The sequence below is a fragment of the Convolutriloba macropyga genome, chromosome 7 (genome assembly GCF_964194025.1).
Source record: "Convolutriloba macropyga chromosome 7, txConMacr16.3, whole genome shotgun sequence".
In the NCBI taxonomy this organism is placed as follows: domain Eukaryota; kingdom Metazoa; phylum Xenacoelomorpha; order Acoela; family Convolutidae; genus Convolutriloba; species Convolutriloba macropyga.
In genome coordinates, this window is record NC_134474.1 from 257,774 (window position 1) to 285,741 (window position 27,968).

Consider the following 27,968-nt stretch of genomic DNA (forward strand, 5'->3'; position numbering starts at 1 on the left):
CCTCCTTAGGCGCCCAATTGATTTGAACAAGTCCTTCACTATGTTGAAAAACACTTTTTGTTAAACTGTATAAATATCGTATTTTGAGCGCGAAATCTGACAACGTGTTAAGTACTTCTATCTCAGACCACCTAGAACGATAAATCCTTCTGCTTTAGAACCCATTTGGACTTTCCCACTCCTCCTTAGGCGCCCAATTGATTTGAACAAGTCCTTCGCTATGTTGAAAAACACTTTTTGTTAAACTGTATAAATATCGTATTTTGAGCGCGAAATCTGACAACGTGTTAAGTTCTTATATCTCAGACCACCTAGAACGATAATTCCTTCTGCTTTAGGATCCATTTGGACTTTTCCACTCCTACTTAGGCACTCAATTGATTTCAATAAGTCCTTCACTATATTGAAAAACACTTTGTTAAACTGTATAAAGATACTATTTTGAGTGCGAAATCTGACAACGTGTTAAGTACTTCTATCTCAGACCACCTAGAACGATAAATCCTTCTGCTTTAGAACCCATTTGGACTTTCCCACTCCTCCTTAGGCGCCCAATTGATTTGAACAAGTCCTTCGCTATGTTGAAAAACACTTTTTGTTAAACTGTATAAATATCGTATTTTGAGCGCGAAATCTGACAACGTGTTAAGTCCTTATATCTCAGACCACCTAGAACGATAATTCCTTCTGCTTTAGGATCCATTTGGACTTTCCGACTCCTACTTAGGCGCTCAATTGATTTGAATAAGTCCTTCGCTATGTTGAAAAACACTTTTTGTTAAACTGTATAAATATCGTACTTTGAGCGCGAAATCTGACAACGTGTTAAGTACTTCTATCTCAGACCACCTAGAACAAAAACTCCTTCTGCTTTAGGACCCATTTGGACTTTTCCACTCCTACTTAGGCACTCAATTGATTTCAATAAGTCCTTCACTATATTGAAAAACACTTTTTGTTAAACTGTATAAAGATACTATTTTGAGTGCGAAATCTGACAACGTGTTAAGTACTTCTATCTCAGACCACCTAGAACGATAAATCCTTCTGCTTTAGAACCCATTTGAACTTTCCCACTCCTCCTTAGGCGCTCAATTGATTTGAACAAGTCCTTCACTATGTTGAAAAACACTTTTTGTTAAACTGTATAAATATCGTATTTTGAGCGCGAAATCTGACAACGTGTTAAGTACTTCTATCTCAGACCTTCTAGAACGATAATTCCTTCTGCTTTAGGACCCATTTGGACTTTCCCACTCCTACTTAGGCGCTCAATTGATTTGAATAAGTCCTTCACTATATTGAAAAACACTTTTTGTTAAACTGTATAAAGATAGTATTTTGAGTGCGAAATCTGACAACGTGTTAAGTACTTCTATCTCAGACCACCTAGAACGATAAATCCTTCTGCTTTAGACCCCATTTGGACTTTCCCACTCCTCCTTAGGCGCCCAATTGATTTGAACAAGTCCTTCACTATGTTGAAAAACACTTTTTGTTAAACTGTATAAATATCGTATTTTGAGCGCGAAACCTGACAACGTGTTAAGTACGTCTATCTCAGACCACCTAGAACAATAAATCCTTCTGCTTTAGAACCCATTTGGACTTTCCCACTCCTCCTTAGGCGCCCAATTGATTTGAACAAGTCCTTCACTATGTTGAAAAACACTTTTTGTTAAACTGTATAAATATCGTATTTTGAGCGCGAAATCTGACAACGTGTTAAGTACTTCTATCTGAGACCACCTAGAAAGATAAATCCTTCTGCTTTAGAACCCATTTGGACTTTCCCACTCCTCCTTAGGCGCCCAATTGATTTGAACAAGTCCTTCACTATGTTGAAAAACACTTTTTGTTAAACTGTATAAATATCGTATTTTGAGCGCGAAATCTGACAACGTGTTAAGTACTTCTATCTGAGACCACCTAGAAAGATAAATCCTTCTGCTTTAGAACCCATTTGGACTTTCCCACTCCTCCTTAGGCGCCCAATTGATTTGAACAAGTCCTTCACTATGTTGAAAAACACTTTTTGTTAAACTGTATAAAGATACTATTTTGAGTGCGAAATCTGACAACGTGTTAAGTACTTCTATCTCAGACCACCTAGAACGATGAATCCTTCTGCTTTAGACCCCATTTGGACTTTCCCACTCCTCCTTAGGCGCCCAATTGATTTGAACAAGTCCTTCACTATGTTGAAAAACACTTTTTGTTAAACTGTATAAATATCGTATTTTGAGCGCGAAATCTGACAACGTGTTAAGTACTTCTATCTCAGACCACCTAGAACAATAAATCCTTCTGCTTTAGAACCCATTTGGACTTTCCCACTCCTCCTTAGGCGCCCAATTGATTTGAACAAGTCCTTCACTATGTTGAAAAACACTTTTTGTTAAACTGTATAAATATCGTATTTTGAGCGCGAAATCTGACAACGTGTTAAGTACTTCTATCTGAGACCACCTAGAAAGATAAATCTTTCTGCTTTAGAACCCATTTGGACTTTCCCACTCCTCCTTAGGCGCCCAATTGATTTGAACAAGTCCTTCACTATGTTGAAAAACACTTTTTGTTAAACTGTATAAAGATAGTATTTTGAGTGCGAAATCTGACAACGTGTTAAGTACTTCTATCTCAGACCACCCAGAACAATAATTCTTTCTGCTTTAGGACCCATTTGGACTTTCCCACTCCTACTTAGGCGCTCAATTGATTTGAAAAAGTCCTTCACTATATTGAAAAACACTTTTTGTTAAACTGTATAAAGATAGTATTTTGAGCGCGAAATCTGACAACGTGTTAAGTACTTCTATCTCAGACCACCTAGAACAATAAATCCTTCTGCTTTAGAACCCATTTGGACTTTCCCACTCCTCTTTAGGCGCCCAATTGATTTGAACAAGTCCTTCACTATGTTGAAAAACACTTTTTGTTAAACTGTATAAATATCGTATTTTGAGCGCGAAATCTGACAACGTGTTAAGTACTTCTATCTGAGACCACCTAGAAAGATAAATCCTTCTGCTTTAGAACCCATTTGGACTTTCCCTTTCCTCCTTAGGCGCCCAATTGATTTGAACAAGTCCTTCACTATGTTGAAAAACACTTTTTGTTAAACTGTATAAAGATAGTATTTTGAGTGCGAAATCTGACAACGTGTTAAGTACTTCTATCTCAGACCACCCAGAACAAAAATTCCTTCCGCTTTAGGACCCATTTGGACTTTCCCACTCCTACTTAGGCGCTCAATTGATTTGAAAAAGTCCTTCACTATATTAAAAAACACTTTTTGTTAAACTGTATAAAGATAGTATTTTGAGCGCGAAATCTGACAACGTGTTAACTACTTCTATCTCAGACCTTCTAGAACGATAATTCCTTCTGCTTTAGACCCCATTTGGACTTTCCCACTCCTCCTTAGGCGCCCAATTGATTTGAACAAGTCCTTCACTATGTTGAAAAACACTTTTTGTTAAACTGTATAAATATCGTATTTTGAGCGCGAAATCTGACAACGTGTTAAGTACTTCTATCTCAGACCACCTAGAACAATAAATCCTTCTGCTTTAGAACCCATTTGGACTTTTCCACTCCTCCTTAGGCGCCCAATTGATTTGAACAAGTCCTTCACTATGTTGAAAAACACTTTTTGTTAAACTGTATAAATATCGTATTTTGAGCGCGAAATCTGACAACGTGTTAAGTACTTCTATCTCAGACCTTCTAGAACTATAATTCCTTCTGCTTTAGGACCCATTTGGACTTTCCCACTCCTACTTAGGCGCTCAATTGATTTGAATAAGTCCTTCACTATATTGAAAAACACTTTTTGTTAAACTGTATAAAGATAGTATTTTGAGTGCGAAATCTGACAACGTGTTAAGTACTTCTATCTCAGACCACCTAGAACGATAAATCCTTCTGCTTTAGACCCCATTTGGACTTTCCCACTCCTCCTTAGGCGCCCAATTGATTTGAACAAGTCCTTCACTATGTTGAAAAACACTTTTTGTTAAACTGTATAAATATCGTACTTTGAGCGCGAAATCTGACAACGTGTTAAGTACTTCTATCTCAGACCACCTAGAACAAAAACTCCTTCTGCTTTAGGACCCATTTGGACTTTTCCACTCCTACTTAGGCACTCAATTGATTTCAATAAGTCCTTCACTATATTGAAAAACACTTTTTGTTAAACTGTATAAAGATACTATTTTGAGTGCGAAATCTGACAACGTGTTAAGTACTTCTATCTCAGACCACCTAGAACGATAAATCCTTCTGCTTTAGAACCCATTTGAACTTTCCCACTCCTCCTTAGGCGCCCAATTGATTTGAACAAGTCCTTCACTATGTTGAAAAACACTTTTTGTTAAACTGTATAAATATCGTATTTTGAGCGCGAAATCTGACAACGTGTTAAGTACTTCTATCTCAGACCTTCTAGAACGATAATTCCTTCTGCTTTAGGACCCATTTGGACTTTCCCACTCCTACTTAGGCGCTCAATTGATTTGAATAAGTCCTTCACTATATTGAAAAACACTTTTTGTTAAACTGTATAAAGATAGTATTTTGAGTGCGAAATCTGACAACGTGTTAAGTACTTCTATCTCAGACCACCTAGAACGACAAATCCTTCTGCTTTAGACCCCATTTGGACTTTCCCACTCCTCCTTAGGCGCCCAATTGATTTGAACAAGTCCTTCACTATGTTGAAAAACACTTTTTGTTAAACTGTATAAATATCGTATTTTGAGCGCGAAATCTGACAACGTGTTAAGTACTTCTATCTCAGACCACCTAGAACAATAAATCCTTCTGCTTTAGAACCCATTTGGACTTTCCCACTCCTCCTTAGGCGCCCAGCTGATTTGAACAAGTCCTTCACTATGTTGAAAAACACTTTGTTAAACTGTATAAATATCGTATTTTGAGCGCGAAATCTGACAACGTGTTAAGTACTTCTATCTGAGACCACCTAGAACGATAAATCCTTCTGCTTTAGGACCCATTTGGACTTTCCCACTCCTACTTAGGCGCTCAATTTATTTGAACAAGTCCTTCACTATGTTGAAAAACACTTTTTGTTAAACTGTATAAAGATAGTATTTTGAGTGCGGAATCTGACAACGTGTTAAGTACTTCTATCTCAGACCACCCAGAACAATAATTCCTTCTGCTTTAGGACCCATTTGGACTTTCCCACTCCTACTTAGGCGCTCAATTGATTTGAAAAAGTCCTTCACTATATTGAAAGACACTTTTTGTTAAACTGTATAAAGATACTATTTTGAGTGCGAAATCTGACAACGTGTTAAGTACTTCTATCTCAGACCACCTAGAACGATAAATCCTTCTGCTTTAGAACCTATTTGGACTTTCCCACTCCTCCTTAGGCGCCCATTTGATTTGACAAGTCCTTCACTATGTTGAAAAACACTTTTTGTTAAACTGTATAAATATCGTATTTTGAGCGCGAAATCTGACAACGTGTTAAGTACTTCTATCTCAGACCACCTAGAACGATAATTCCTTCTGCTTTAGGACCCATTTGGACTTTTTCACTCCTATTTAGGCGCTCAATTGATTTGAATAAGTCCTTCAGTATATTGAAAAACACTTTTTGTTAAAATGTATAAAGATAGTATTTTGAGTGCGAAATCTGACAACGTGTTAAGTACTTCTATCTCAGACCACCTAGAACGATAAATCCTTCTGCTTTAGACCCCATTTGGACTTTCCCACTCCTCCTTAGGCGCCCAATTGATTTGAACAAGTCCTTCACTATGTTGAAAAACACTTTTTGTTAAACTGTATAAATATCGTATTTTGAGCGCGAAATCTGACAACGTGTTAAGTACTTCTATCTCAGACCACCTAGAACGATAAATCCTTCTGCTTTAGACCCCATTTGGACTTTCCCACTCCTCCTTAGGCGCCCAATTGATTTGAACAAGTCCTTCACTATGTTGAAAAACACTTTTTGTTAAACTGTATACATATCGTATTTTGAGCGCGAAATCTGACAACGTGTTAAGTACTTCTATCTCAGACCACCTAGAACAATAAATCCTTCTGCTTTAGAACCCATTTGGACTTTCCCACTCCTCCTTAGGCGCCCAATTGATTTGAACAAGTCCTTCACTATGTTGAAAAACACTTTTTGTTAAACTGTATAAATATCGTATTTTGAGCGCGAAATCTGACAACGTGTTAGGTACTTCTATCTGAGACCACCTAGAACGATAAATCCTTCTGCTTTAGGACCCATTTGGACTTTCCCACTCCTACTTAGGCGCTCAATTGATTTGAACAAGTCCTTCACTATGTTGAAAAACACTTTTTGTTAAAATGTATAAAGATAGTATTTTGAGTGCGAAATCTGACAACGTGTTAAGTACTTCTATCTCAGACCACCTAGAACGATAAATCCTTCTGCTTTAGACCCCATTTGGACTTTCCCACTCCTCCTTAGGCGCCCAATTGATTTGAACAAGTCCTTCACTATGTTGAAAAACACTTTTTGTTAAACTGTATAAATATCGTAATTTGAGCGCGAAATCTGACAACGTGTTAAGTACTTCTATCTCAGACCACCTAGAACGATAAATCCTTCAGCTTTAGACCCCATTTGGACTTTCCCACTCCTCCTTAGGCGCCCAATTGATTTGAACAAGTCCTTCACTATGTTGAAAAACACTTTTTGTTAAACTGTATAAATATCGTATTTTGAGCGCGAAATCTGACAACGTGTTAAGTACTTCTATCTCAGACCACCTAGAACAATAAATCCTTCTGCTTTAGAACCCATTTGGACTTTCCCACTCCTCCTTAGGCGCCCAATTGATTTGAACAAGTCCTTCACTATGTTGAAAAACACTTTTTGTTAAACTGTATAAATATCGTATTTTGAGCGCGAAATCTGACAACGTGTTAAGTACTTCTATCTGAGACCATCTAGAACGATAAATCCTTCTGCTTTAGGACCCATTTGGACTTTCCCACTCCTACTTAGGCGCTCAATTGATTTGAACAAGTCCTTCACTATGTTGAAAAACACTTTTTGTTAAACTGTATAAAGATAGTATTTTGAGTGCGAAATCTGACAACGTGTTAAGTACTTCTATCTCAGATCATCCAGAACAATAATTCCTTCTGCTTTAGGACCCATTTGGACTTTCCCACTCCTACTTAGGCGCTCAATTGATTTGAAAAAGTCCTTCACTATATTGAAAGACACTTTTTGTTAAACTGTATAAAGATACTATTTTGAGTGCGAAATCTGACAACGTGTTAAGTACTTCTATCTCAGACCACCTAGAACGATAAATCCTTCTGCTTTAGAACCTATTTGGACTTTCCCACTCCTCCTTAGGCGTTCAATTGATTTGACAAGTCCTTCACTATGTTGAAAAACACTTTTTGTTAAACTGAATAAATATCGTATTTTGAGCGCGAAATCTGACAACGTGTTAAGTACTTCTATCTGAGACCACCTAGAACGATAAATCCTTCTGCTTTAGAACCCATTTGGACTTTCCCACTCCTCCTTAGGCGCCCAATTGATTTGAACAAGTCCTTCACTATGTTGAAAAACACTTTTTGTTAAACTGTATAAATATCGTATTTTGAGCGCGAAATCTGACAACGTGTTAAGTACTTCTATCTCAGACCACCTAGAACAATAAATCCTTCTGCTTTAGAACCCATTTGGACTTTCCCACTCCTCCTTAGGCGCCCAATTGATTTGAACAAGTCCTTCACTATGTTGAAAAACACTTTTTGTTAAACTGTATAAATATCGTATTTTGAGCGCGAAATCTGACAACGTGTTAAGTACTTCTATCTGAGACCATCTAGAACGATAAATCCTTCTGCTTTAGGACCCATTTGGACTTTCCCACTCCTACTTAGGCGCTCAATTGATTTGAACAAGTCCTTCACTATGTTGAAAAACACTTTTTGTTAAACTGTATAAAGATAGTATTTTGAGTGCGAAATCTGACAACGTGTTAAGTACTTCTATCTCAGATCATCCAGAACAATAATTCCTTCTGCTTTAGGACCCATTTGGACTTTCCCACTCCTACTTAGGCGCTCAATTGATTTGAAAAAGTCCTTCACTATATTGAAAGACACTTTTTGTTAAACTGTATAAAGATACTATTTTGAGTGCGAAATCTGACAACGTGTTAAGTACTTCTATCTCAGACCACCTAGAACGATAAATCCTTCTGCTTTAGAACCTATTTGGACTTTCCCACTCCTCCTTAGGCGTTCAATTGATTTGACAAGTCCTTCACTATGTTGAAAAACACTTTTTGTTAAACTGTATAAATATCGTATTTTGAGCGCGAAATCTGACAACGTGTTAAGTACTTCTATCTGAGACCACCTAGAACGATAAATCCTTCTGCTTTAGACCCCATTTGGACTTTCCCACTCCTCCTTAGGCGCCCAATTGATTTGAACAAGTCCTTCACTATGTTGAAAAACACTTTTTGTTAAACTGTATAAATATCGTATTTTGAGCGCGAAATCTGACAACGTGTTAAGTACTTCTATCTCAGACCACCTAGAACGATAAATCCTTCTGCTTTAGACCCCATTTGGACTTTCCCACTCCTCCTTAGGCGCCCAATTGATTTGAACAAGTCCTTCACTATGTTGAAAAGCACTTTTTTGTTAAACTGTACAAATATCGTATTTTGAGCGCGAAATCTGACAACGTGTTAAGTACTTCTATCTCAGACCACCTAGAACGATAAATCCTTCTGCTTTAGACCCCATTTGGACTTTCCCACTCCTCCTTAGGCGCTCAATTGATTTGAATAAGTCCTTCACTATATTGAAAAACACTTTTTGTTAAACTGTATAAAGATAAAATTTTGAGTGCGAAATCTGACAACGTGTTAAGTACTTCTATCTCAGACCACCTAGAACGATAAATACTTCTGCTTTAGACCCCATTTGGACTTTCCCACTCCTCCTTAGGCGCCCAATTGATTTGAACAAGTCCTTCACTATGTTGAAAAACACTTTGTTAAACTGTATAAATATCGTATTTTGAGCGCGAAATCTGACAACGTGTTAAGTACTTCTATCTCAGACCACCTAGAACGATAAATCCTTCTGCTTTAGACCCCATTTGGACTTTCCCACTCCTCCTTAGGCGCCCAATTGATTTGAACAAGTCCTTCACTATGTTGAAAAACACTTTTTGTTAAACTGTACAAATATCGTATTTTGAGCGCGAAATCTGACAACGTGTTAAGTACTTCTATCTCAGACCACCTAGAACAATAAATCCTTCTGCTTTAGACCCCATTTGGACTTTCCCACTCCTCCTTAGGTGCTCAATTGATTTGAATAAGTCCTTCACTATATTGAAAAACACTTTTTGTTAAACTGTATAAAGATAGTATTTTGAGTGCGAAATCTGACAACGTGTTAAGTACTTCTATCTCAGACCACCTAGAACGATAAATACTTCTGCTTTAGACCCCATTTGGACTTTCCCACTCCTCCTTAGGCGCCCAAATGATTTGAACAAGTCCTTCACTATGTTGAAAAACACTTTTTGTTAAACTGTATAAATATCGTATTTTGAGCGCGAAATCTGACAACGTGTTAAGTACTTCTATCTCAGACCACCTAGAACGATAAATCCTTCTGCTTTAGACCCCATTTGGACTTTCCCACTCCTCCTTAGGTGCTCAATTGATTTGAATAAGTCCTTCACTATTTTGAAAAACACGTTTTGTTAAACTGTATAAAGATAGTATTTTGAGTGCGAAATCTGACAACGTGTTAAGTACTTCTATCTCAGACCACCTAGAACGATAAATACTTCTGCTTTAGACCCCATTTGGACTTTCCCACTCCTCCTTAGGCGCCCAAATGATTTGAACAAGTCCTTCACTATGTTGAAAAACACTTTTTGTTAAACTGTATAAATATCGTATTTTGAGCGCGAAATCTGACAACGTGTTAAGTACTTCTATCTCAGACCACCTAGAACGATAAATCCTTCTGCTTTAGACCCCATTTGGACTTTCCCACTCCTCCTTAGGCGCCCAATTGATTTGAACAAGTCCTTCACTATGTTGAAAAACACTTTTTGTTAAACTGTATAAATATCGTTTTTTGAGCGCGAAATCTGACAACGTGTTAAGTACTTCTATCTGAGATCACCTAGAACGATAAATCCTTCTGTTTTAGACCCCATATGGACTTTCCCACTCCTCCTTAGGCGCCCAATTGATTTGAACAAGTCCTTCACTATGTTGAAAAACACTTTTTGTTAAACTGTATAAATATCGTATTTTGAGCGCGAAATCTGACAACGTGTTAAGTACTTCTATCTCAGACCACCTAGAACGATAAATCCTTCTGCTTTAGACCCCATTTGGACTTTCCCACTCCTCCTGAGGCGCCCAATTGATTTGAACAAGTCCTTCACTATGTTGAAAAACACTTTTTGTTGAACTGTATAAAGATAGTATTTTGAAAGCGAAATCTTACATCATGTTAAGTTCCTTTTTCTCAGACCACCTAGATCTAAAATTAGCTCTGTACAACGCAGGAAAAAACCCACTCAGTGGGTGCACACTAGACTCAAATAATTGCTTAGCCTCACCACAGGAGGCTGAAGAGCACTCGGTGAGTGCTGACACACGACCTAAATAATTGCCTTGCTTGGTCACAGGCAGTCTTGAGCAAAAGAAAAAACAAAAACACGCACTGCTCAAGCCGTCACTGTGTTGCCCAAGAAAGAGCGCTGCACCGCAGCACTGCTACAAAAAGAACAAGGCACTCGATGAGTGCTCACAGGACTCAAACAATTGCAGCGCTTCATCACAGGAGGCTCAGAGCAAGCACAAAAAAAAGCTCAGGCCATCACTGTGAGCGCTGAAAAGCAAAGAGAGCACAACGTGCGAACTCACCTTTTGAGGGTTGAAGACAGCTGTTGTTGCGCCAAACAAGCAAACAAATGGTCTGAAAGAGAGCATTTAGTCTAACATGAAAAGAAACATAAACACAGAGAAACACACCGAAACGCACCGAAACGCAACGAAAGACGCCCGCAAAACTCGCCCGCACCGCGCGTACGTCCCCATCATGAGGTGCACCAAAGCCCAGAGGGGGGGGAGCCGACTAACCGGCGTCTCAACGGGACAGGGGGGGGGGAGGTGCACCCCATGGGGCGAAACGCCCTCACCTTAGAATAATAGTATACATAAGTAATAAGGGGAGAGAAGATCAACGCCTCAACCAATATGGCTGAAAATTGGAGTAGAGTTTTCCCACATTATATGGGGACTACAGTGCTTATACTGGTACCCCAAAACATCATTTTTCCCATTTTCTCAAGGAAATTACATGATTTTGGGAATATATTCACGGGGGTTGGGGGGGTCACTTGCAGAGTGAAAATTGACCCCCTAGATCTCGGAAAACCCTATACAAAATATATATGGGGAGAATCCCCACTAACTGGGGATTCTAAAACACTAAGATTTGTAACATAGTTCGAAGCTTCAAGGTGTCGTGTCAATGGTGTCAACGGATGGTGTCAACCTCTTCTGGGGCTAAAACGAGGGCAAGTTTACTGGCCAATTTCTCTAAGACGGCTGAACAAAAATAAACCCCCTTAGTACAGTTTGTAGCACTGCTTGAGATACGCATCATATTAAAAAATGAGCCCAATCGGTGCATTCTTCGAGGAGTTATAGCAAAAATAAGGTACCGTACCAACTGACCCCAGAAGAGAGATACGCCACTTTCAGAGCTAAAATTGACCTTCTGAACTACAGAAAACGCCCTATAAAACATATATGAGGAGAATCCTCACTATCAGGGGAGTCTAAAGAACCAATTCGCGGGGCTAAATTCGTCTTTTTTGTTGGTCTAACATGTACATACCCGAAATGTACCGGACACGAATAGTCGAAAATGGAGGTATGTGTCCTGGCCAATTTCTCGAAAACGGCTGAAAGAAACAAAACGCCATTTACAGGGATTCAAGTACGGCTCACGCTGAGTTCAAATCAACAAACAGATCAAAAATCGGTTCACTCTACGAGGAGATATTCCAACATAAAGGTACCGTACCAAATGACTAAATAGGAGAAGTACGGAGCAGGTTTCGCTAAAATTGACCACCTGGACTACGTAAAACATCATAAAAATTATATATAGGGATACTCAGCATAAACTGAGGATTCTGAAACACTAACATTTGTCCGTTAAATCGGGTGTTCACAAAGTGAAAAAAGTGACCAGACTGACCGTCATCCGCTTCTGGGGTCAAAATGGGGTCAAGTTTACAGGGTAGTTTCTCGAAAACGGCTGAACAAAAACAAACGCCCTTAGTACCGTTTGTAGCACTGCTTGAGATACGTATCATATTAAAAAATGAGCCCAATCGGTGAACTGTAGAAGGAGTTATAGCAAAAACAAGGTACCGTACCAAATTGCGAAAAAGCGAAGTGACATCTGTTCAGAGGCCAAATTGACAGTCTGAACATCACAAACTAGTATGAAAAATATATATGGGGACACTCCCCAGTAACTGAGGATTCTAAAACACTAACATTTATTGGGTAAATCGGGTGTTTTGTAGTACCGAAATTTGGGTCACCCAGAATAGCCCGAAAATTCGAACTATTTCAACTTTGAACATTAATAACTTTTTGACTAGGCCGATTTAGGACACCAACCAAATACTGCAAGCAAGAAGGGTTCAGTGCTAACAAAATGCGACCACTCCCGTTTAATTTGGTCCAGTACTTCAGGAGTTATCAACAATATACTGTTCTGTACCCCACTTTTTGGGCTAAAATCGAAGCCCAAGATCTCCGGAACCGACGTAAAACAACGTGAAACAGCGTTCCCGGCGTATTTGTGGGTGTAATTCTGGTCCACTTCCACGTTCTAGATCACGGCAAAACTTCATGGTGAGGTGGGAAAAAATTTCCCACCTCACCATGAAGGTTATGGTGTTTTGTGTGTTTTGACACAAAACAACATCCAAAGAAATTTGACGAAATCGTGAAAAAAGAAAAATTGTTGAGTTAACCCCAATTATTGGTTCAATTAGCTTCAAGAACTTAAATACTGTCCAGAAAACACAAAAAGCACGCCTAAAAACTTTTTCAATTGCAAAAAAACACCACTTCACTCATTCATTTGGTCAAATTACCTATTTTGACTACCAAGTTTCAAGTTTCGCTGAAATAAATCATCAAAACTTGCGCAAAGATGTTTAAATATGTTAATAGTGATACTTCCCATCAGCTGAGCAATTTAAAACACTATAATTTTTAATCTTGACACTAAAATTTCAACATTATTTCACCGCCGAAATAGCGGAAAATGGCCGAAAATCGAGGTTTGGCGCATACAGAGCCAAAATTGACCCCTTCAACTCCATATAACCATATAGAAAATGTAAATAGGGATACTCCCCACTAACATACAAATCCAACGAACTCATATATGTAGGGAAGCTATGATTTTTTTGGAGCACCCAATTTTGGGGAACACCAATATCACTAGAAAAATGGTGACTTTTTTTCTCAAATTTACCAATCAATTATTTTTTACCACGCCGAATCAGGGTAGTACAAATAAAAAAAACGAGAGGGTTACAACACCAACAAAAGGTTACAATAAGCCTATGCTGGTAGAGTTTTGCTAAGCACTTGACAACTTATCAACAAAACAACTAATTGTACCTCTATCAATCTGAATCTGAAAGAAAAATGGAAGCTACATTTGGACCATATGTCGTTACCGCTTCTATAATAGTGTGTTCCAATTTTCCAGGGATCTATTTTATGCAGGTATATTAGTTTTTGATTTAATATCTAAGGAAGAGAGATTGGATTCATGATGATCCACTTTAAAACCACTGCGTTTCCTGTTGTTATGATTTAAAGAAATTAAAGTCTCTATAAACCGTTTTTATGAAACTTCAGGGTTAATAATCACTTCAGACAACCCAAATGGCTCTTAAATTACTTGTTCGATCTCGAAATATCAGTAGGGCTGAAGAGTAGGAAACATTTATTTTAAACTTAACCGTAACTTTGCGAAACTTAAGAAACGGCAGGATATAGTTCAATAAATGTTTGTTTTGTCCCATATATTTTGTAAAGAGCCCTGCTTCGGAAATATGTACCTCAAAATAACGAACAAACTTAAATTCGACGGGCAGGGTTTTGAAGCAGTGCTTATGTTTTAAAATGAATTTAGTTCGAATTAAGAAGAATAACAATCTGATTCTGAAAGACTTTAAATAAATGGAAGCTAAATGAGGACTATATGTCGTTACCGGTTCTATATATGTGTAACCCAGTTTTCAAGAGATCTATTTGATGCAGCAATAATGGTTTTTGATTTAATATATAAGGAAGAGGGATTGGATTCATGTTGATCCACATTAAAACCACTGCCTTTCCTGTTGTTGTGATTTAAAGAAATTAAAGTCTCTTTAAACGGTTTTTCTGAAAATTCAGGATTAATCTTCACTTCAGACACCCCAAATGACTCCCAAATTACTTGTTCAATCTAGAAGCATCAGTAGGGCTGAAGAGTAGGAAACCTTTATTTTAAACTTAACCGTAACTTTGCGAAACTTAAAAAACGGCAGAATATAGTTCAATAAATGTTTGTTTTGTCCCATATATTTTGTAAAGAGACCTGTTTCGGAAACATGTACCTAAAATTAACAAGCAAACTTCAATTTGACGGACAGGAATTTGAAGCAGTGCTTATGTTTTTGAAAATGGAATTAGTTCGAATTACGAAGAATAACAATCTGATTCTGAAAGACTTTAAATAAAGGGAAGCTAAATGAGGGCCATATGTCGTTACCGGTTCCTTATACGTATAATCCAGTTTTCCAGAGATCTATTTTATGCAGGAATAATATTTTTTGATTTAATAAATAGGGAAGAGTGATTGCATTCAAGTTGATCCACTTTAAAACCACTGCGTTTTCTGTTGTTATGATTTAAAGAAATTAAAGTCTCTTTAAACCGTTTTTCTGAAAATTCAGGATTAATCTTCACTTCAGACACCCCAAATGACTCCCAAATTACTTGTTTGATCTAGAAACATCATTAGGGCTGAAGAAGGGGAAACCTTTATATTAAACTTAACCGTAGCTTTGCTAAAATTAATAAACGGCAGGAAATTGTTCCAAAAATGTTTGTTTTGTCCTCTATACTTTCTAGAGAGACCAGTTTCGGAAAGATGCACCTAAAATTAACACGCAAACTTCAGTTCGACGGACAGGGTTTTGAAGCAGTGCTTATATTGGAAGATGGAATTAATTCGAACTAAGAAGAATAACAATCTGATTCTGAAAGACTTTAAATAAATGGAAGCTAAATGAGGACCATATGTCGTTACCGGCTCTATATACTTATAATTCAGTTTTCCAGAGATGTACTTTATGCAGGAATAATAGTTTTTGATTTAATATATAGGGAAGAGTGATTGCATTCAAGTTGATCCACTTTAAAACCACTGCGTTTCCTGTTGTTATGATTTAAAGAAATTAAAGTCTCTTTAAACCGTTTTTCTGAAAATTCAGGATTAATCTTCACTTCAGACACCCCAAATGACTCCCAAATTACTTGTTCAATCTAGAAGCATCAGTAGGGCTGAAGAGTAGGAAACCTTTATTTTAAACTTAACCGTAACTTTGCGAAACTTAAAAAACGGCAGAATATAGTTCAATAAATGTTTGTTTTGTCCCATATATTTTGTAAAGAGACCTGTTTCGGAAACATGTACCTAAAATTAACAAGCAAACTTCAATTTGACGGACAGGAATTTGAAGCAGTGCTTATGTTTTTGAAAATGGAATTAGTTCGAATTACGAAGAATAACAATCTGATTCTGAAAGACTTTAAATAAAGGGAAGCTAAATGAGGGCCATATGTCGTTACCGGTTCCTTATACGTATAATCCAGTTTCCCAGAGATCTATTTTATGCAGGAATAATATTTTTTGATTTAATAAATAGGGAAGAGTGATTGCATTCAAGTTGATCCACTTTAAAACCACTGCGTTTTCTGTTGTTATGATTTAAAGAAATTAAAGTCTCTTTAAACCGTTTTTCTGAAAATTCAGGATTAATCTTCACTTCAGACACCCCAAATGACTCCCAAATTACTTGTTTGATCTAGAAACATCATTAGGGCTGAAGAAGGGGAAACCTTTATATTAAACTTAACCGTAGCTTTGCTAAAATTAATAAACGGCAGGAAATTGTTCCAAAAATGTTTGTTTTGTCCTCTATACTTTCTAGAGAGACCAGTTTCGGAAAGATGCACCTAAAATTAACACGCAAACTTCAGTTCGACGGACAGGGTTTTGAAGCAGTGCTTATATTGGAAGATGGAATTAATTCGAACTAAGAAGAATAACAATCTGATTCTGAAAGACTTTAAATAAATGGAAGCTAAATGAGGACCATATGTCGTTACCGGCTCTATATACTTATAATTCAGTTTTCCAGAGATGTACTTTATGCAGGAATAATAGTTTTTGATTTAATATATAGGGAAGAGTGATTGCATTCAAGTTGATCCACTTTAAAACCACTGCGTTTCCTGTTGTTATGATTTAAAGAAATTAAAGTCTCTTTAAACCGTTTTTCTGAAACTTCAGGATTGATATTCAATTCAGACATCCCAACTGGCTCACAAATTTTTTGTTCGATCAGGAAACATCAGCAGGGCTGAAGAGTGGGAAACCTTTATATTAAACTTAACCGTAGCTTTGCTAAAATTAATAAACGGCAGGAAATAGTTCCATAAATGTTTGTTTTGTCCTCTATACTTTCTAGAGAGACCAGTTTCGGAAAGATGCACCTAAAATTAACAGGCAAACTTCAATTTGACAGACAGGAATTTGAAGCAGTGCTTATGTTGAAAAATGGAATTAGTTCGAATTAAGAAGAATAACAATCTGATTCTGAAAGACTTTAAGTAAAGGGAAGCTAAATGAGGACCATATGTCGTTACCGGTTCTTTATACGTATAATCCAGTTTTCCAGAGATCTAATTTATGCAGGAATAATATTTTTTGATTTAATAAATAGGGAAGAGTGATTGCATTCAAGTTGATCCACTTTAAAACCACTGCGTTTCCTGTTGTTATGATTTAAAGAAATTAAAGTCTCTTTAAACCGTTTTGCTGAACCTTCAGGATTGATATTCACTACAGACAACCCAATTGGCTCACAAATTTCTTGTTCGATCTTTAAACATCATTAGGGCTGAAGAGTGGGAAACCTTTATATAAAACTTAACCGTAGCTTTGCTAAAATTAATAAACGGCAGGAAATAGTTCCATAAATGTTTGTTTTGTCCTCTAAACTTTCAAGAGAGACCAGTTTCGTAAAGATGCACCTAAAATTACCAGGCAAACTTCAATTCGACGGACAGGATTTTGAAGCAGTGCTTATATTGGAAGATGGAATTAGTTCGAATTAAGAAGAATAACAATCTGATTCTGAAAGACTTTAAATAAATGGAAGCTAAATGAGGACCATATGTCGTTACCGGTTCTATATACTTATAATTCATGTTTCCAGAGATCTACTCTATGCAGGAATAATAGTTTTTGAGTTAATATATAGATAAGAGTGATTGCATTCAAGTTGATCCACTTTAAAACCACTGCGTTTCCTGTTGTTATGATTTAAAGAAATTAAAGTCGCTTTAAACCGTTTTTCTGAAAATTCAGTATTAATCTTCACTTCAGACACCCCAAATGACTCCCAAATTACTTGTTCGATCTAGAAGCATCAGTAGGGCTGAAGAGTAGGAATCCTTTATTTCAAACTTAACCGTAACTTTGCGAAACTTAAAAAACGGCAGAATATAGTTCAATACATGTTTGTTTTGTCCCATATATTTTGTAAAGAGCCCTGTTTCGGAAACATGTACCTAAAATTAACAGGCAAACTTCAATTTGACGGACAGGATTTTGAAGCAGTGCTTATATTGGAAGATGGAATTAGTTCGAATTAAGAAGAATAACAATCTGATTCTGAAAGACTTTAAATAAATGGAATCTAAATGAGGACCATACGTCGTTACCGTTTCTATATACGTATAATCCAGTTTTTCAGAGATCTATTTTATGCAGGAATACTAGTTTTTGATTTATTATATAGGGAAGAGTGATTGCATTCAAGTTGATCCACATTAAAACCACTGCGTTTCCTGTTGTTATGATTTAAAGAAATTAAAGTCGCTTTAAACCGTTTTTCTGAAAATTCAGTATTAATCTTCACTTCAGACACCCCAAATGACTCCCAAATTACTTGTTCGATCTAAAAGCATCAGTAGGGCTGAAGAGTAGGAAACCTTTATTTCAAACTTAACCGTAACTTTGCGAAACTTAAAAAACGGCAGAATATAGTTCAATACATGTTTGTTTTGTCCCATATATTTTGTAAAGAGCCCTGTTTCGGAAACATGTACCTAAAATTAACAGGCCAACTTCAATTTGACGGACAGGAATTTGAAGCAGTGCTTATGTTTTTGAAAATGGAATTAGTTCGAATTAAGAAGAATAACAATCTGATTCTGAAAGACTTTATATAAAGGGAAGCTAAATGAGGGCCATATGTCGTTACCGGTTCTATATACTTATAATTCATGTTTCCAGAGATCTACTCTATGCAGGAATAATAGTTTTTGAGTTAATATATAGATAAGAGTGATTGCATTCAAGTTGATCCACTTTAAAACCACTGCGTTTCCTGTTGTTATGATTTAAAGAAATTAAAGTCGCTTTAAACCGTTTTTCTGAAAATTCAGTATTAATCTTCACTTCAGACACCCCAAATGACTCCCAAATTACTTGTTTGATCTAGAAACATCATTAGGGCTGAAGAGTGGGAAACCTTTATATTAAACTTAACCGTAGCTTTGCTAAAATTAATAAACGGCAGGAAATAGTTCCAAAAATGTTTGTTTTGTCCTCTATACTTTCTAGAGAGACCAGTTTCGGAAAGATGCACCTAAAATTAACACGCAAACTTCAGTTCGACGGACAGGGTTTTGAAGCAGTGCTTATATTGGAAGATGGAATTAATTCGAATTAAGAAGAATAACAATCTGATTCTGAAAGACTTTAAATAAATGGAAGCTAAATGAGGACCATATGTCGTTACCGGTTCTATATACTTATAATTCATGTTTCCAGAGATCTACTTTATGCAGGAATAATAGTTTTTGATATAATATATAGGGAAGAGTGATTGCATTCAAGTTGATCCACTTTAAAACCACTGCGTTTCCTATTGTTATGATTTAAAGAAATTAAAGTCTCTTTAAACCGTTTTTCTGAAACTTCAGGATTGATATTCAATTCAGACAACCCAATTGGCTCACAAATTTTTTGTTCGATCAGGAAACATCAGCAGGGCTGAAGAGTGGGAAACCTTTATATTAAACTTAACCGTAGCTTTGCTAAAATTAATAAACGGCAGGAAATAGTTCCATAAATGTTTGTTTTGTCCTCTATACTTTCTAGAGAGACCAGTTTCGGAAAGATGCACCTAAAATTACCAGGCAAACTTCAATTTGACAGACAGGAATTTGAAGCAGTGCTTATGTTGGAAAATGGAATTAGTTCGAATTAAGAAGAATAACAATCTGATTCTGAAAGACTTTAAATAAAGGGAAGCTAAATGAGGACCATATGTCATTACCGGTTCTTTATACGTATAATCCAGTTTTCCAGAGATCTATTTTATGCAGGAATAATATTTTTTGATTCATTAAATAGGGAAGAGTGATTGCATTCAAGTTGATCCACTTTAAAACCACTGCGTTTCCTGTTGTTATGATTTAAAGAAATTAAAGTCTCTTTAAACCGTTTTTCTGAAACTTCAGGATTGATATTCACTACAGACAACCCAATTGGCTCACAAATTTCTTGTTCGATCTATAAACATCATTAGGGCTGAAGAGTGGGAAACCTTTATATAAAACTTAACCGTAGCTTTGCTAAAATTAATAAACGGCAGGAAATAGTTCCATAAATGTTTGTTTTGTCCTCTAAACTTTCTAGAGAGACCAGTTTCGTAAAGATGCACCTAAAATTACCAGGCAAACTTCAATTCGACGGACAGGATTTTGAAGCAGTGCTTATATTGGAAGATGGAATTAGTTCGAATTAAGAAGAATAACAATCTGATTCTGAAAGACTTTAAATAAATGGAAGCTAAATGAGGACCATATGTCGTTACCGGTTCTATATACTTATAATTCATGTTTCCAGAGATCTACTCTATACAGGAATAATAGTTTTTGATTTAATATATAGATAAGAGTGATTGCATTCAAGTTGATCCACTTTAAAACCACTGCGTTTCCTGTTGTTATGATTTAAAGAAATTAAAGTCGCTTTAAACCGTTTTTCTGAAACTTCAGGATTGATGTTCAATTCAGAAAACCCAAATGGCTTCCAAATTACTTGTTCGATCTAGAAACATCAGTGGGGCTGAAGAGTGGGAAACCTTTATATTATACTTAACCGTAGATTTGCTAAACTTAATAAACGGCAGGAAATAGTTCCACAAATGTTTGTTTTGTCCTCTATACTTTGTAGAGCCCAATTTCAAAAAGATGCACCTAAAATTAACCGGCAAACTTCAGTTCGACGGACAGGGTTTTGAAGCAGTGCTTATGTTGGAAAATGGAAATAGTTCGAATTAAGAAGAATAACAATCTGATTCTGAAAGACTTTAAATAAATGGAATCTAAATGAGGACCATACGTCGTTACCGTTTCTATATACGTATAATCCAGTTTTTCAGAGATCTATTTTATGCAGGAATACTAGTTTTTGATTTATTATATAGGGAAGAGTGATTGCATTCAAGTTGATCCACTTTAAAACCACTGCGTTTCCTGTTGTTATGATTTAAAGAAATTAAAGTCGCTTAAAACCGTTTTTCTGAAACTTCAGGATTGATATAAAATTTAGACAACCCAAATGGCTCCCATATTACTTGTTCGATCTAGAAACATCAATAGAGCTGAAGAGCGTGAAAAATTGATGCTAAACTTTACAGTAACTTTGCAAAATTTAGAATTGAAACACTTTGAAAAAATGCTGGACGCTGCCTAATAAATGTGTTGATGTTTCTCCTAAAGTTTGTATTTGTGTTGTGTTTTAGTTTCTGCTGAATTTTTGTTTTTTCACTGCCGAATGCAATGAAAGTTATTTTCAGGTAACCACACCTGAACTTGTTCAGGTGAAAATTTACCTGAAAATCAGTTCAGGTGTATTTCAGGTGCTTTTACACCTGAACTTCACCTGAACTTCTAGTTACCTGAACTTGGTTCAGGTAAATTTACCTGAACTTTTTTTAGTGTGCACGGTCTTAAAAAGACCTTGCTTCAATGAAGCCTAAACAAATTAACTACGAGAAACTTTTGCTATACAGACATATCAAAACTTCAACGGATGTACAAACCAAGTCACGACCAATTAAACAAAAATGAAAAAAAAGCGAATTATCAAAGATGAAGAAAACCTGGACTATTCCCTGGTGGTCAATGAATCAAAAAATTTGCAAGAATGTTGCAAGGCAATCCTGCAAGCGAATGCATACCGGTAACAAGATTCTTGCAAGTTTTTCAATTCATTTGCAAGATTACTTGAAAGATGAATCGAAAAGCTTGCACGATGAATCAAATAGCTTGCAAGAATCAAGATTTTTGATTCAAATACCGGTGGAAGCGGGCCAACCCAGAAAGGGTGCAGATTTTTGCAGCAGTAAACTTGTCTTAGCTGTCGCATGAGCCTTTTTACTTTCTTTGAAGACTAGAGCCGTTGCATTACTCAGCTCCGTAAGGAGCGCACCTGACCTAGCAACCAAAGAAAAAAAAACAGGGACCCTAAATAAATAAGAATAATGCGCGAAGGAGTCATGAACAAGGACGGGAGTTATCGTATTGCGCGAAGGGGTCACAAACAAGGCGGGGGTTTATCGCACTAAAAAAAGACAGAGACAAACATATAAAAGAACATCTAAATACATAAAAAAAGGGGCACCAAGCGGGGTTGGGGGTTACAGCACTTAAGACAGAAAGAAAGAAACATTTTGCCTGAGCCTTTTTGACTTCTTTGACGAATACAGACGGTGCATTACTGAGCTCCAGAAGAAGGGCACCTGACCTAGCCGCCAAAAAGACCCTAAGATTAATGGAGTAATGCGCGATGTGGTCACAAACAAGGGCGGATGGTCTTCGGGCTGCGCGAAGGGGTCAGAAAAAAGGCCGGGGATATCACGCTGTAGAAAAAATTAGAAACGTAGAGATAAACATATAAAAGCTCTAAAAAGGGCATAGAGAGGGATGGGGGTTCGAGCGAAACGAAACGAGCGCTAAACGAGCGGGCGCAAACCTACAGAAACAAAAAGAGCGACCGTCAAAGCGAGCGAACGAAAAACGAACGAGCGCAAAAGTGAAACCTTTGACATTTCTTGAGTACACGCCGCGATTGTGACACGAGTGGGTCGTTTTTAAGAATTTCCCACTCATGTCACACTCACGTCATGTATTCAGTAGCAGATTTTGCCCCGGATTGAGGTATCACTGCCATTGAAGGCAAAATTATATAAGATAAGCGTTGAAAACAGGAAAAAATGAGAGATATGCGGTGAATGCGGTGAAATTACATGCATCAGGCGATGAATGCGGTGAAAAAACCTTATCGCCTGGTAGCGATGAATTTCTCCGCTTTGAAAAGAAAATGTCCAAATCATAGGAGATAAATGGCGAATGAGAAGAAATTACATAAAGTCGCCCTTTTATCTAGTGGTGATGTTAAAAAAATTCACCACTTAGTAAAGAGGGCTAAAATTGTGTGAAATCAGCATCGAATGCGGTGAAATTACATGAATTCACCGCATAACTAGTGGTGTGAAATTTACATAAGTTCACCACTCAAACAAAAGTATTAGAAAAATGTAAGATTAGGGGGTAGTTTTAAGGGCGTAAAACTGTAGTAGTAAAAATGCTTGTATTGTAACGGGGGGGGGGACCTTCAACCCCCCGTTACAATGACGGCATGGCTTTTTGAGGTGCCCTTGTCAAAAACTTGTAAAATTTTTCGAAAATTCTGTTTCTCGTGGTTGGCAAAGACTTTTTATCAACCATTTTTCTAGTCTAATGAGAGTAATAAAGGACTGAAAAGCGATAGTGACTAACCTGAAGGAATACTGAGGTAAGGGAAGAAAAAGATAGTTTAAATTTGATTAGTTTTTGTTCCAATGTGAGCAATTTAAGAGTTTTGCGAGTCTGAGACCGCACAAGTGGTATTAATTTAATGGGTTTTATTGCCCATATGTTTGAATTAACAAGCAAGTGCGAAGCAATGAAATTGGAGTTTGTTGAATTTCAAGCCTGGAGAGAAGTTTCAAGTAGAGTTTGAACTTAAAGTAGTGCATGAGAATTAATGGGGGACAAAATATCTCGAAAATTGACTGAAAAATTGAAGAAACTGGGGTTTGAAATTTGTCTGAAAATCGGCTAAAAAAGTGATTTTTTGGCTTCATTATTGTGTTGGGAAAGGCTTGATATGGGGGCCAATTGAATTTTTTTAAAATTACGGGTTGAAAATAGTTTGAGTGGAGCGCTTAAGGTGTATTTTTGAAGTCATTTTGCGGCAAAAACAGACAAAATTTTGAAAAAAGTGCAAAAATTGCTGTTTTTTGGTAGTAAAAATATTTTTAGAAAGTGTTTTTCGCCGCCAGTAAGCATTTCTATACGTTTGAAAAAAGTAAAAATATGGTGATCGAAATGCTGTTAAAGAACGGTTTTTTTTAAATATCTTTCAGTGATAACTTGTACCTTTTTTTATTTTTTGATGAAAAAATGCCAAAAATGTGAAAAAATTGTTAGTTTTTGAGGTATGAATGAAGAATAAAATATTCTCTGCTGGTTGTAATGGAGTGAACAACAAAATTTTGTAAGCTGAAAGTTTATTCGAACAATTAATAATGAGTAATTGGGTGTTGTTTGTATGTTACTTTTGTTAATTTTTTGTCATTTTTTGGCGTTTTTTGACAAATAAGTGAAAAAATTGATGTTTCTTGGGCAAAGAATGTAGAATAAAGTGTTGTTTCTTAGTTGAAGCGCAACTTACGATTACAATTTTTTATTCAACAGCTTGGCGAAAAAAATAATGGTTAACTGGGGGCTGAATATATATTTCTTTGTTACTTTTAATGTTTTTAGTTTAAACTATCACTATTTTCCAAAACAAATATTATAAAAGAGCAGTAGCTAAAATAGCCGACGTCCAATTGTACAGTATTTAGTGTACAAGATCATTTTAATTATATATACTGAAACTGTGGATAAAAAATGTGAGAGATTAAGAACAAAAATGGCATGATTGTGAGAATTTTGCCGGCGAGTAATCCATTTATGTTTCTATGAAAACTTCTTTGAAGTGTTCATGTATAACTTCACTACATGGTAGACAAAACTTGGGCATGGCAACCAAAAAACCAGGCTGATTTTGAGTTTGAGTTCAATTTTTAGCATATCTGTGCAATCGACCATGTAAACCCAAAGTGAGGAAAAGTGCTCTTAAATAGTTTTATTGTTATTGTATTTTCTTTGCGATTCAATTCAAAGCAAGGAGCATTTCTCAAATTCCTATTACAACGTTTTGATACCATTTAGAGTTTATTTCTTGCCCACAACCTAAACTTTTCCTTTCAAGATAAGAGTGACTCTTACCACGAAATTTCGTGCTCTAGCAAACGAATTGTTGTTGCTTCAGTGAAAACATACGAAACAACGGGACTATATATTACTCTACGACTCTTCAAAAACATCCCGAGGAATTTTGTTTTAACCAAAGAATAACTCTCTGAGCTGCTGAATTCGATCTTCTTGGCCACAAAATAAAAACGATTCAAGATCTATCGTCTCGAGGAACTACAAAGAAAAGTAAACAATGACAACGATCTGGCAGTGAAAGTGATCTCGAAGAAAAACCTAAGTACAAAAGATGGAAGAGCAAAAAAATCACGACAAAAAATTACAAATGAAGCTGGTGAAAGTGACAAAGAAATTTAATTACCAAAATGGTGGAGGCAATGGTTGAGCGCACACCAGAATATTTTCATCAGTTTGCCAAACAGTATCGTTACTTTATATGTCAAAGTGAGCCTGTATTTGACCATAAAGTAACGAAGAATTTTGCCTAAAGCTTGCATATGAATGACAATTTTTGAAAAGTACTTGGATTTCATTATCATGTTATTGCCTCCAATGATCAACTTCCTGATTCTTTCAAGTCTACAGCATCCACACCATTCATTATATCTTGTCTCTTCACTTGTTTCAAACTACTTATTAAAACTAATTTAACAAATACAATTTTTCGTGGAGTAATAATGAACCAAATTGACGAAGCGGTGAACTTTAACGAGCAACACCAATTGAACTTTGCAAACTGTAAGAGAAAACTACCTAAAGTTGATTGTGTTTTTACGAATAGTGTTCAAACTCAAACTGACTTTTTTGCCTACTTGTACGATGGATAGATTCTATTATATTTATAATGGTGGTCTGAACGGTGAGCTTTCCAAAATATTTGACATATTAAATAGTGGCTATGGTTGTTTGAATGTAGACAACAGTTTGATTTTGATAAATTTCATTGTGGAATCGAAATCTTCTAATTAATAATTGTCTTCTTTGTTGTTTTTGAAGAAAGATTTGAGCTAAAAAAGTTAATTAAACATTAATTAAGTTAATTCACATGCGCAATATCAATGCAAAAAAGTCCACAGAGTTTTGAGTTATGATTTTGAACTGGCTTAAGCTTGAGTGCTTGAGTTACTTCATTGTAAAACTGTATCAGACGGGAATAAATTATTTGGTAGTTTTGTATCGGGATTTCATGCGGGTCAGCCAAATAAACTTTGTTTTCGTGAAACAAAATAACCATCCAATGACTTCCTCCATATTGCGCTGGTGAACCATTAACTATAAAAAAACCTTCTCTTGTTAGCTTTGGGAAATTTTCCGCTGCATAACTCCATAAAAATTATATTTCAAATGAATACATTTTCCCAACAAATAGCATTTTTCATCACTATCCATCTGTGGGGAAGATGATAATTGAGTTTTTCTGTCACCTTTCGTTCCGAATTAACATAAAACGTTGAGCTTCTTTCGCCTAGAAAAAAAAGTTCTACGTTGGCTGCCAATGCTCCGTCGAATGTAAGCTGAACCGAAATTGAGCAATTTGTAAGTTCTGGATGAAAGAAATCATGAGAAGTCTCTTTCGTTGAAGTTAAATCAAAAGCTAGAATAAAATGAATGTGATAATTGTCCAGAGTTATGCCATGCCCACTTTTGTCAAGAAAATCCATGGCTTCCAGAGTTTTGAAGTAAATTCGGTGGTTAAAAATTGTTGAGACCGGAGTTCCAACAATAGGTTGACCATTTTTATAAGCAACAATTTGGCTCAAATTGAATTTCTGGTAGTGAAAAGGATTAGTGCAATTAGTTCCGAGGTATGCTTGATTTGTTGCCATTGCAATTATCTTACGTCGTGCAGATTCTTCCGAAAAAATATCCTCATGGCTCCAATTTTTTTAATCCTTATGTAGCTAAAAAAGTTCCTGGCAATACTTCTGTATAGCGAAATACGACCGGTGTTTTATCAATTGCCGTCAAAACTTGATCTGCTTTGTCATTTTTCTAACATAGAAATTAGCCTCAATTAACTTAACTTTGTAAGGTTTGCTCGACTCTGAAATAACAGAAAATTCATTTGTAGACCTTCTAAATGAAATTCGCAGAATAACACCACTAAGTAGGTGTTTATCACAAGTTAAAATATTATTCGCCAGCTTTCCAATAAAATAGTTTTCCTGAGAATTAGCAACAAGTGCTTTTCTGGCCACTACGTCGTCCGCGCGACCATCGGTCCCATCAATTTTAGCTGGCTGGTCCTCGTAATAGTATCCCTGACAAACTAGCCATGTGTTTTTTGCAGTTTTTCCTGAAGAAAATTCCGGTTCAATGAATGATTTGTGCGCATAGTTTCCGTTTGTGTTGGAAATTTTAACAGTGTTAGCAGATACAGTGCAATTCTGAAAATAGGAATGTAATGCGTTGTTGCTTAAGTACGGCGCATCTGTATTGGCAGCGTCAGTTCCTGTCCTTAAATTGCCGTCATTGTTCCGGGAGATTTTGCATTTAATTTCAAGGAGAAGTTTTTGTAAATCTATGAAATTGTTCCTATCACCCAAAACTTCAAACTCAAGCATGGGACCATCCGAGGAATAGGAACGTCCAACTTTTTGAGTAAAAGCATTGTCAAAAGTAACAAGCAGAGGCTGTTTTTCAAACAAATCAAGTGTTGTGCGTGTTGCCTCAAGGGGGCAGTAAATTAGTAATATTTTGAAATTTAGAAAAGAAATTTGACTGACTTCTTGTCAAAGGCTTCTTCTTACGAATGACTTGTTTTGGCTTTTCACCGTTGGTATTTCAACTTACGCATTCTTCCCGTTTTTGATCCGCACTGTTGGTTTCTTACAGTTTTTTGCACAGTCGAATTTTTTGCTTGTTTTGGAGACTTTTTAACTACATCTACCAACTCAGGAGCTGCTTGAGCAACTAATTTACGTCCAATCTGTTTGGCTACAGGTCAAAGAAACTTTCTTGCAATCGCTAATGCGGCTCTGCCAATACCTGTTGCTAAAGCCCCAAAAAACCACTTCCTCGTTGGCGGTAGTGTCCTGAAGTGTATGGTCACACCGATTGCTGATGATATTAGGCTTCCATTTAGTCAACTTTTCAAAAATTTGAAGTCAAAATAACTTTTTCTGTTCCAGCGAATGGAACTAATTGACCAATTTCTGTCCGCAATTGAAGTTCAATTGT